The sequence below is a fragment of the Mauremys reevesii genome, unplaced genomic scaffold, assembly GCF_016161935.1.
Source record: "Mauremys reevesii isolate NIE-2019 unplaced genomic scaffold, ASM1616193v1 Contig78, whole genome shotgun sequence".
Lineage (NCBI taxonomy): Eukaryota > Metazoa > Chordata > Testudines > Geoemydidae > Mauremys > Mauremys reevesii.
This window is the reverse complement of record NW_024100893.1, coordinates 242,907-252,931: the sequence shown is the minus strand read 5'-3', so window position 1 is coordinate 252,931 and position 10,025 is coordinate 242,907.

The following is a 10,025-nucleotide window of genomic DNA, read 5'->3' as shown; positions in this document are numbered from 1 at the left end:
ATACTTCCAGGTCTGCGCCATGACCTCTGAGGGGCGGGCGCAGGACCCAGTGGCTCTGCCCACGTTGGTGTCAGGGGAGGTTCATCCCTCATCAGGGCTGTGGGGTATCCCACCACCTCGCGAGCGCGTCGCCCGCGGGGCCTGAGCTCCGTCCCGCTCAGTGTGAGTTATACAAATGCCTCCCCAAGAGTCTGTACCCGCCCTGCGCTCTCTGATCCGCCCGGAGCTGCTCGGGTTGTTTCTTGTGCTGCTTCCTGCACCCACAGTCCAACTTCTCCAGGCCTGGTCGGCACACAGCGTTTTACCTGTGACATTACACTGTGAGTCGGCTTTCCTGACACACACAACTTCTACCCACAAGGAGCGGGGCTAGTTCTGTCCGCAGGAGAGCGCGCCTGCCAGCAAAGCACTGTTCACACCAGTGCTTGTCCTTGGCAAAACTTTTGTCTTGCAGGAGGTGTTGTTTTTTTTTAACACCTGTGAAAGACAAAAAAGTGTTCTCATTCCAGTTGCCAGTGTAGACACAGCCGGTGTGAACAGCGCTGCCGCCAAAGCTAACCCCACTCCTTGCGGGTAGAAGTTTTTTTGTGGGCAGGAGAGCCGACAAATAGCAGCTACCTTGCGTGACTTTTAATGGCATGGCTGTAGTGACGCAGCCATGTTGCTAAAAGCTGTGTAGTGTAGACATAGCCTGAGTTACTGCAGCTTTGTGGTGGACGCTCTTCCTTCAGCTTAGACCTGGCTTATATGCTTGTGTCAGTAACTGTACAGCTCTCCCCTGGTGGGACTAGCTACACCAGTACAAAGACCTTTTATAGCGATGTAACTGCATCCAGACATGGGGGGTTGTATGGTTTTAGCGATACCAGGGTAGCTAAAGGGTTTGATTTTTGTGTGTAGACAAGTCCTGAGGAAGTGGTAGTGGGGGTGCAGGATCTGGGGGAAGCAGAGCCAGCACTATGCATAAGAAGCCTGAACAATTGCTACGTTCCCTCCTTGTGTCAGCCAAGGATATTCTGTTGCTCATTCTGCTTCCTTCGAAGCGGAGCATCAAGCTCGCTTATCATGGGCCGTATCCTCCAGGTTATTGAGTCCAGCCCAGCAGTCTGTATGTGCCCCTTGATGCAGTCCTTGTAGTGGAGTTTGGGGCGGCCACAAAGCCCTGAACAGCTCCCGGGCTGCTGATTTAGTAGAAGTGAGCAGGTCACGGTTGATCTTTTTAATTATCAATTTCCTCTATGTTTTGGTTGTTTCAGGGTTAGGGTGGGAAGGGGATGTCACTGCTGGAGGGAGGCTCCTCCATTGTGGGGGGCTCGGGGCCATGGGGGATCCTGGCTGTGGGAGGGCAGTGGTATCTAGTGGTTACAGTGGTGGAGACCATTATGATCTGGGCAAGATAGGGAGGCTCCACACTGGATTCAACCAGGCAGCAAGACTCTTCCCTTTGGGGTAGAGGGGAGATCAAGGCAGCAATGGGACAAGGCTGGGTGTGGGGAGGGGGGATTATAGCAACACCCTGTCTGTGGGGATGAACACAAGAGCCTTGGGAGAGCTCCAGCTGGTTCTGGGTGGGGCCAGCCAGCCCCACAAGCAATCCCAGGAAAAGGGACCCGCCAAGTCCTGCTGCTCCAAGCCCTTCACTGGTTCCCCACTGAACCCCACATCCCATTCAGGGGCATGGGCCTGATCTTCTGGTCCAAGCTCTCTGAGTGGCTCCCACTCAGCCCCTCCGTCCTCAGCTTTTCTCACCTCTGCACCCCAGATCCCCTGCCCCACGGGTGTCTCTAGGGCTGAGTCCTTCCTTTTAACACTCCCATTCCCAGCCACACTGGGTCCCAATAACCACCCAGACACATGGTTCAGGTATTTGACTAGGGCTGGCAGGACAAGGAGAGGTTGAGATCCCCTAGGTGCAGAGGCTTAGCGCTTACAGCTCAATATGAGCAACAGTATTTCCTGTTTGGACCCCTGAGGGTAGGGACAGTTCAGTGGAGGGCTTGGGTGCTTCAGGCCTAGTGCCTGGGGTGCCCTCTCCCCAGTCTTGTTTCTATTCAAAGCAAATTGGAGCTTGCAGGTCTTCAGGCCAGAATCAGCTACTGGGGTGTCTCTCATTGGGGCCCCCCTGCACTGGTTCACTGCCTAGCAGGTGACTAGATGTCCTGATTTTATAGGGACAGTCTCGATATTTGGGGCTTTTTCTTATATAAGCTCCTATTGCCCTCCATCCCCATCCTGAATTTTCACACTTGCTGTCTGGTCACCGTACCAGACACTGCTGCTTCCCCAAGAGCTGCACACAGACCTGAACCCAACTGCAATGTCCAGCACTCACACCCTGTTCTCCAGCAGCTTCCTGGCTCCTGCTGCAGCCTGCTTGGTACACAGCTCCCTGGGGATTTCTCCCTGCATCCAGCTTCCCTGCTGCTGTTTCCCCAAGAACCAGCCACTCCCTGGGTCAGGGTCCTTCCTCCTCACTGGCCAGGGTACAGGGATGTGCAGCGGGGAGGGAGTTTCTTGCTTAGCAGGTTCCTCACAAGGCAAACCCTTGGGCCAGGGTGGACTGTGTGGGGTTTTAGCTTGGGTCAATAAACGGCCTCCCCTTGCTATACCTCCTTACTAGTTATGTAACCACATCCAGACTAGAGGGTTGTATGGCTTTAACTCTACTGGGGTAGTTAAAGCAGTTCAATTTCCTAAGCAGGGGAGGAGGGACGGGGACAGAGGCTGGAAATGCCCCAGAGTCTGATTCTGGATCTGCTAAAAAGTTCTCCTGACTTGTGCATGAGGTGAGGGATTTTGTTTATACCCTTTGATCTGTATTTAAATTGTGGGGTGTTTCACATTGAAGAGGAGGCACATGGTAGTGACCGGAGCACAGGGCCACTGCCTGGTCTGTCAACATTCACCCCAGCGTGAAACACGACACTGAAGCGCTAATCCTGGGAGGGGAAGGGGGGAGAATAAATGAATGGAGCAGCTTTACCTCTGCTGCTCCTCCCTTCATCCCCACACACTATGGAGTGGGTTTCCAGTGGCACTAAGTGATGCAGAGGCCCTGCAGCCATCACTCCCCTGCTCAGAAACTGGGGCAGCAGCTGCTAGAAGGGGGTGGGCTGGAGCCCCATGCTCTGGCAGGTGGAAAAATGGAGTTTACAGGGCTTGGTTACTTGGGATCCCTTTGATTCAGGAGATGTGGGTTCTATTCCCAGCTATGACACTGACCTACTAGGTCATCCTGGGTAAGTCAATTCACCCTCTCTGTGCCTCAGTTTCCCCACCTGTGAAATGGAGATAATAATCATAACTTAGTCTGTCTTGTCTATTTAGACTGTATGCTCTGTGGGTATGGGGCCTGCCACTAATACAACAGGGCCTCTATAGGCACTTCTGTAATAAAAACACCACCACAAAGATGGCTTCCGTTTGTTTTCATTAAAGACTCCAGCTCTCTAGGCATATCTGCCCTGCTGCTCACCCCAGAGCCACTTTCACCAGTGTGATGAGTCATTTCGCTTCCTATTTATAGTAACAACTGTCTATTAACTAAGCTCACAAAGGCTGGAAGCTTTGATGATTTGTCTGCCCACCTGCCTGTTCCTTTGAAACACTGTGAAGAGGAGTGTTTTCCAACCAAGCCGCAACAAGGGAGTAGCACAGTTCAGGGTCACTGTCATAGCCATACAGCTAAGGGTAGCATAAAATCCCTCCTTTACCTGTAAGGGGTTAAGAAGCTCAAATAACCTGGTTGGCACCTGACCAAAAGGACCAATAACGGAAGAAGATCTTTTCAAATCTGGGGGGGTGAGGGGGGGGTTGGTTTGTGCTCTCTGTTTGTTCCCTCTGGTTAGAGCGGGAGAGAGAGAGACACCAAGCAGGTAACCCAGCTCCTACTGAAATGAGATACATCTAAGATTACAGAAATTGTAAGTAATAGCAAGGAAATGCGTTAGATTAGCTTGTGAACTTTCCCTGTGCTAAGAGGGAGGTTTATTCCTGTTTTTGTAACTTTGAAGTTGAGCCTAGAAGGGAATCCGCAGTGTTTTAAATCTTTTTATTACCATGTAAAATTACCTTCCATCCTGATTTTACAGAGGTGCTGCTTTTACTTTTTTTCGTTATAACAACGTTCTTCTTTTAAGAACCTGGTTGTTTTTTAGTGTCCTAAAAAACCAAGGATCTGGTCTATGCTCACTTGTTAACCTATTGTTTGGTACAGTATGCTCAAGCCTCCCCAGGAAAGGGGGTGAAGGAGCCTGGGGGGATATTTTGGGGAAATAGGAACTCCAAGTGGTCCTTTTCCTGAATCTTTGTCTAACTCACTTGGTGGTGGCAGCGATACCGTCCAAAGACAAGGAAAGGATTTGTGCCTTGGGGAAGTTTTTAACCTAAGCTGGTAGAAATAAGCTTAGGGGGTCTTTCGTGTGGGTCCCCACATCTGTACCCCAGAGTTCAGAGTGGGGAGGGAACCCTGACAGTCACCAGGGCCTCCTTCCCACAATCCCTGCAAGCAGGGACTTGGGACAAGCTCCCAAGGAAGGTAAGTGACTTTGGGACTGACAGTGAGAGGCAGGACGGGGAGGTAACAGTGAACTGAACAGGTTTACAGGGTAAGCCACTGTCACCACTCGCCACCTGCCTAGCTAGCATGAGCTGCCTGGGTTCCATGGGCCTCACAGAGTTGAAGGAGGAGGGGGTCTGGTTTTATGGATTTTTTCCATCTATGCCTGGCAGTAGCGCAGATCAGTGAAGGGACTTAGGCTCCACTTGGCTACCACCAAACCCTGTAGGTACCTAAACTCACTCAGCACCTAAACGTTCAGGGTAAATGTCCCCTCAGAACCCAAGTTCTGCCTGTGAGTATGTGCACTGCTATCTCCCTCTGGGTATCTGAGCACCTGTCTCCCACCTAAGCCCCACAGTGATCCACAGACCGGGGAAGATGGATGGGGAGAGCCTATCTCACCCATGGGGCTTGATCCCATAGGCTTGCACAGAGGTTGCCTACCAGACCAGAATCTGGCTGGAGGAGGTGGTGCCCTCTTTGTAACTATTAGCCAGCGGTTAGAGCCCTCCCTGGGCTGTGGGAGACCAGCAGGAAGAAAGGATTTGAACAGGGTGTCCCACCTCTCAGTTGACAGCTCTAACCACTGGGCTGTGGGAGATTCTGACATGGGCTCCCTCAACATCTCTCCTGTTGAAGCTGTTCCACTGCAGGTACATAATGAAAGTAAATAGAGCAGGGGGCTGGACCTGCATCTCCCACATGGGTGCCCTGACCGCAGGGCTGAATGTCACAAGGGAAGTAAACCATCTTCTCCTCCTCTGGCCACTTTATGACAGATACCAGTCTTGGCCAGGATATTCAGAAGTAACTAGGGATTTAAAGTGTCTCCATTTTTGGGTGTCCAACTGAGAACACCCTAGAGAGACCTGATTCCCAAGGGACTAGTATCAGGCTCCTTTTGGGTATTACAGGTTGAGCTCCCCAAATTACTAGTCACCTATGAAAATACCAATGCTTGTTTCCACAACCCAGGAATAACTGGAACACAGACACCAACACAGGAATAATTCTGAAGTCAGTATACTTACCCAACCTCTTATGCTGGGACAAAATCAGGTTCTTTAAACTGGAAGGGAAAAAAAATCCTCTAAAGTATCACTAATGTACAGAACTAGGACCGGTGCATTAGGGTTCAATTGTATTTGACTGAGGGGAGATGAAATGAATAACACTTATCTGATTAATACAGGAACCGTATTGGATACACGTTTTCCCAATTCACCCGGAAGCTTTCCTGAAAACAAAGAAATTGAGTTAATAAAGGAAGCACCAGGAGTTCCAGACTGAAAGTCTTTGGTTCAAGCCCTGCCCTTGAGAATGGCTCATTCAGAGGCTTCTAACCCTCTGTAATTAAAGTCCTAGGTATACAAGGCTGCCATGCTCTCTCCAGGCTGTCCTTTGGCAGAAGAGATCAGCTCAGATACTTGAACTGAAACTCTTTCATCTTGCTCTGCAGTCTCAGCTCTCTTTTCTTAAAGGAAGTCTCTAGCTCAGGGGTCGGCAACCTTTCAGAAGTGCTGTGCCAAATCTTCATTTATTCACTCTGATTTAAGGTTTCACGTGCCAGTAACACATTTTAACGTTTTTAGAAAGTCTTTCTATAAATCTGTAATATATAACTAAACTATTGTTGTATATAAAGTAAATAAGGCTTTTAAAATGTTTAAGAAGCTTCATTTAAAATTAAATTAAAATGCAGAGCCCCCCGGACTGATGGCCAGGACCTGGGCAGTGTGAGTGCCACTGAAAGCAGCACCCATGCCATAGGTTGCCTACTCCTGCTCTAGCTGTTACTGTTACAGAAAACACTTTGAAAACATGACTTGAGTGTCCATCACACAGCAACATATGTCTGAGTTTGCAGAGAGCCTCAGACATGAGCTCTGCAAAGGGAGGTTTTAAATTATTGTGAGAGGGTGGCATGTGGGAAAAAATCACAATAACTTACCTTGCCAAGTGGAGGTAGGTAACTCCTGTCTTTTCATGTGTTATATATTTATACCTGCCTACTGTAATTTCCACACCATGCATCTGAAGAAGTGGGTTATGGCCCACAAAAGCTTATGCCAAATAAGTTTGTTAGTCTTTAAGGTGCCACGGGACTCCTCATTGTTTTTATATTAAAGATTGTGCAGCACTCTGATACCCCATTCTCCCACTGGGAGTTAGGCTCCTAAAGACCTTTGAGAATCTGGTCCTCAGATACTATGGTGATAGGGCCAGCTGCACAGTGATTTCCCCAGGAATTGAAATGGGGGGGGGTCAAATTTACCGGGGGGGGGGGGGGTGTCAGGACCAATGAGATATATAAAAGAGATTTGAATAAAGTAAATGTTTTGTTAGGATTATGCAAATTTAACATAAGGAAAATGCAAGTTACACCAAAACACACAACAGATCTAGATGTCTAAAAAAATTAATAATAATTAAAAAAATGTATTTAATTTAAATTGACTTTTGAAAAGTAAGCCATCATGGGATAAGAGGGAAGATCCTCTCATGGATCAGTAACTGGTTAAAAGATAGGAAACAAAGGGTAGGAATAAATTATCAGTTTTCAGAATGGAGAGAGATAAATAGTGGTACCCCTGAGGGGTCAGTACTGGGACCAGTACTGTTCAACGTATTCATCTGGAAAAATGGGTAAACAGTGAGGTGGCAAAATTTGCAGATGATACAAAACTATTCAAGATAGTTAAGTCCCAGGCAGACTACAAAGAGCTACAAAGGGATCTCACAAAACTGGGTGACTGGGCAACAAAATGGCAAATTAAATTCAATGTTGATAAATGCAAAGTAATGCACATTGGAAAGCAATCTCAACTATACATACAAAATGATGGCATCTGAATTAGCTGTTAACACTCATGAAAGACCTTGGAGTCATTGTGGATAGTTCTCTGAAAACATCCACTCAGTGTGCAGCAGCAGTCACAAAAGCATACAATGTTGGGAATCATTAAGAAAGGGATAGATAATAAGACAGAAAATATCATATTGCCTCTATATAAATCCATGGTATGTGCACACCTTGAATAGTGTGTGCAAATCTGGTCACCCATCCTAAAAATATATACATTGGAATTGGAAAAGGTACAGAGATGGGCAACTAAAATGACGAGGGTTATGAAACAGGAGAAGAGATTAAAATGACTGGGAATTTTCCGCTTAGAAAAGAGATGACTAATGGGGATATGATAGAGGTCTACAAAATCTTGACTGGTGCGAAGAAAGTGAATAAGGAAATTTTATTTAATCCTTCACAAGAACTAGCAGTCACCCAATGAAATTAATAGGCAGCAGGTTTAAAAAAAAACAAAAGGAAGTATTTCTTCACACAATATAAAGTCAACCTGTGGAACTCTTTGCCAGGGGATGCTATGAAGACCAAAACTATAACAGGATTATAAAAAGAACTAGATAAATTCCTGGAGAACAGGTCCATCTGTGGCTATTAGCCAGGATGAGAGGGATGCAACACCATGCTCTGAGTGTCCCTAGCCTGTTTGCCAGAAGCTGGGAATGGGCAACAGGGGATGGATCACTTGATGATTCCCTGTTCTGTTCATTCCCTCTGACGCACCTGGCCTTGGCCACTGTTGTAAGACAGGGTACTGGGCTATATGGACCATTGGTCTGACCCAGTATGATCATTCTTATGTAAAAATTAATTATAATAATAAAAATGTTTAGTACAGAAACTCCCCAACATAATGACCTTCCAAGATAGCAACAGAGATAACAACCTTGGCAAATACTGCATTTTAAAAATCTTGGCCTACTAGGAAACATATTTATATAAGTTTCCATTCCCAGTCACAAATCCAGCATTCTGGAGCAAAGTGACTAAAATATAGTCCAACAAATAAATGTTTATTTAACATGCCCCTCACTTTTCCCTCCACCGCACTCCACTCACCGGTGTTGTCCTTGGTCAGTGGAGACTCAGAGTTCAGAGGTGCTTTCACGTGAGTACAGCTTCCAGGTGGGGGACAAGAAGGCACCTTGCTTGTTCCTCCAGCTGCTCACTGTTCGCTCTGCTCACAGTTGTTCGTTGTGCCATCGTTCACTCCACCACTCTGTTGCCAATGGCCCTGCGCTGTCGCCTTTTGCTGCCACCTGCCACTGTGACCTCTGTGAGTTGGTCTCTTGAGGTTTCACCAGCTCTCAGTGATTTCAGCTGAGCTCTCAGTGCGGGAACCTCGCTTGCTGCTAGTGCAGTCTCTGCTATTCCAGCCTTAGCCACTCCACACACAACTCTGCCAATGATGCACAGCACCCACCTCTACCCCAATCCTGGGATATTTGGGGGGTGGGTGGGAAATCAATCATGCATCTGCCTGAATATTTGCCATCTGCTATAGTTGCAGGTACCAGCTATGATGCCTCCCATTTCCAGCAACGCACAAATCAAAGAGTAACGACTGCGGGGGAAGGGGGGGGATCTTAAGAAACGGATGAAAATTGTGGAAATCCAGAAAAAAAAATTGAGCTGAGCCCCAAATTCCCAGCGAGCGCAGCAGGGACGGGGAGGTGGGGGTGGGCTGTGGCTTTCCTCCTTACAGGGACTTAGCGAGGGCGACCGGTCTCTGCTGAAGGGCGGGGCTAACAGAGAACGAAGGCGCCGCCTACTGGCTTGGAGAGGGAAATCAACATGTGCCAATGCGCATGCTCCGTTTCTACATAGCTCCTTGGGGTGGGGGCGAGGGCTCCGGCTACCCTGATATTAGTGCCCCCTCCATCACCCCAAAAGATCCGACCGCCCCTCCTCTCGCCTGGTTACCAACCCCCCCCACCAAAAAACTCTCACCCGCCCCAGCCTGGAACAAATACAGTCTCAGCCCGGCCAGGCGCCTTGCACCCAGCCCGGAGCGGAGAGAAGCTCAGAGTCCCGCCCGGCCGCTCCGCTCCCCTTCCCTCTCACCCGGCCCCGGCTGGCGAGGCTGCAGCCGAATCACAGAACAGACAGACGAGTCCTGGAAAAAATGACTCATCGGAGGGGCTGGGTGCTGCTGGTTATAGTCAAGGTTCAAGGAGGAAGCTCCACCCCCTTCTCTCTCACACGCCTCATAACACACACCCTTGGGGCTGTTGCTGGGTGATTTTAAGGCTGATTTCTCCACATTGCGCTACCGCCTGGATTTTCAGCGTGGCCCAGCACCCACTAGGAGAGCCTGGTTGTCAAAAGAGCTCCGCTCCCATTGAGAACAACTCAGAATGGAGACGTGCCTTAGCCAGTGGTCCCCAACCTTTTTCGTCTGCTGGACCGCCGGCCAGGATGCGGGCGCATTTAGGGGACCCCTGCACTAGGGTATGTCTACACTGGAAACTTCAAAACACTGCCGCAGGAATGGTGGCGTGTGAGCACTGGGAGAGAGCTCTCCCAGCATTCCTGGTAATCCACCTCCACGAGGGGGAATGAGCTCGGAGCCTGTCTACACAAGCACTTTAAAGCACTCAG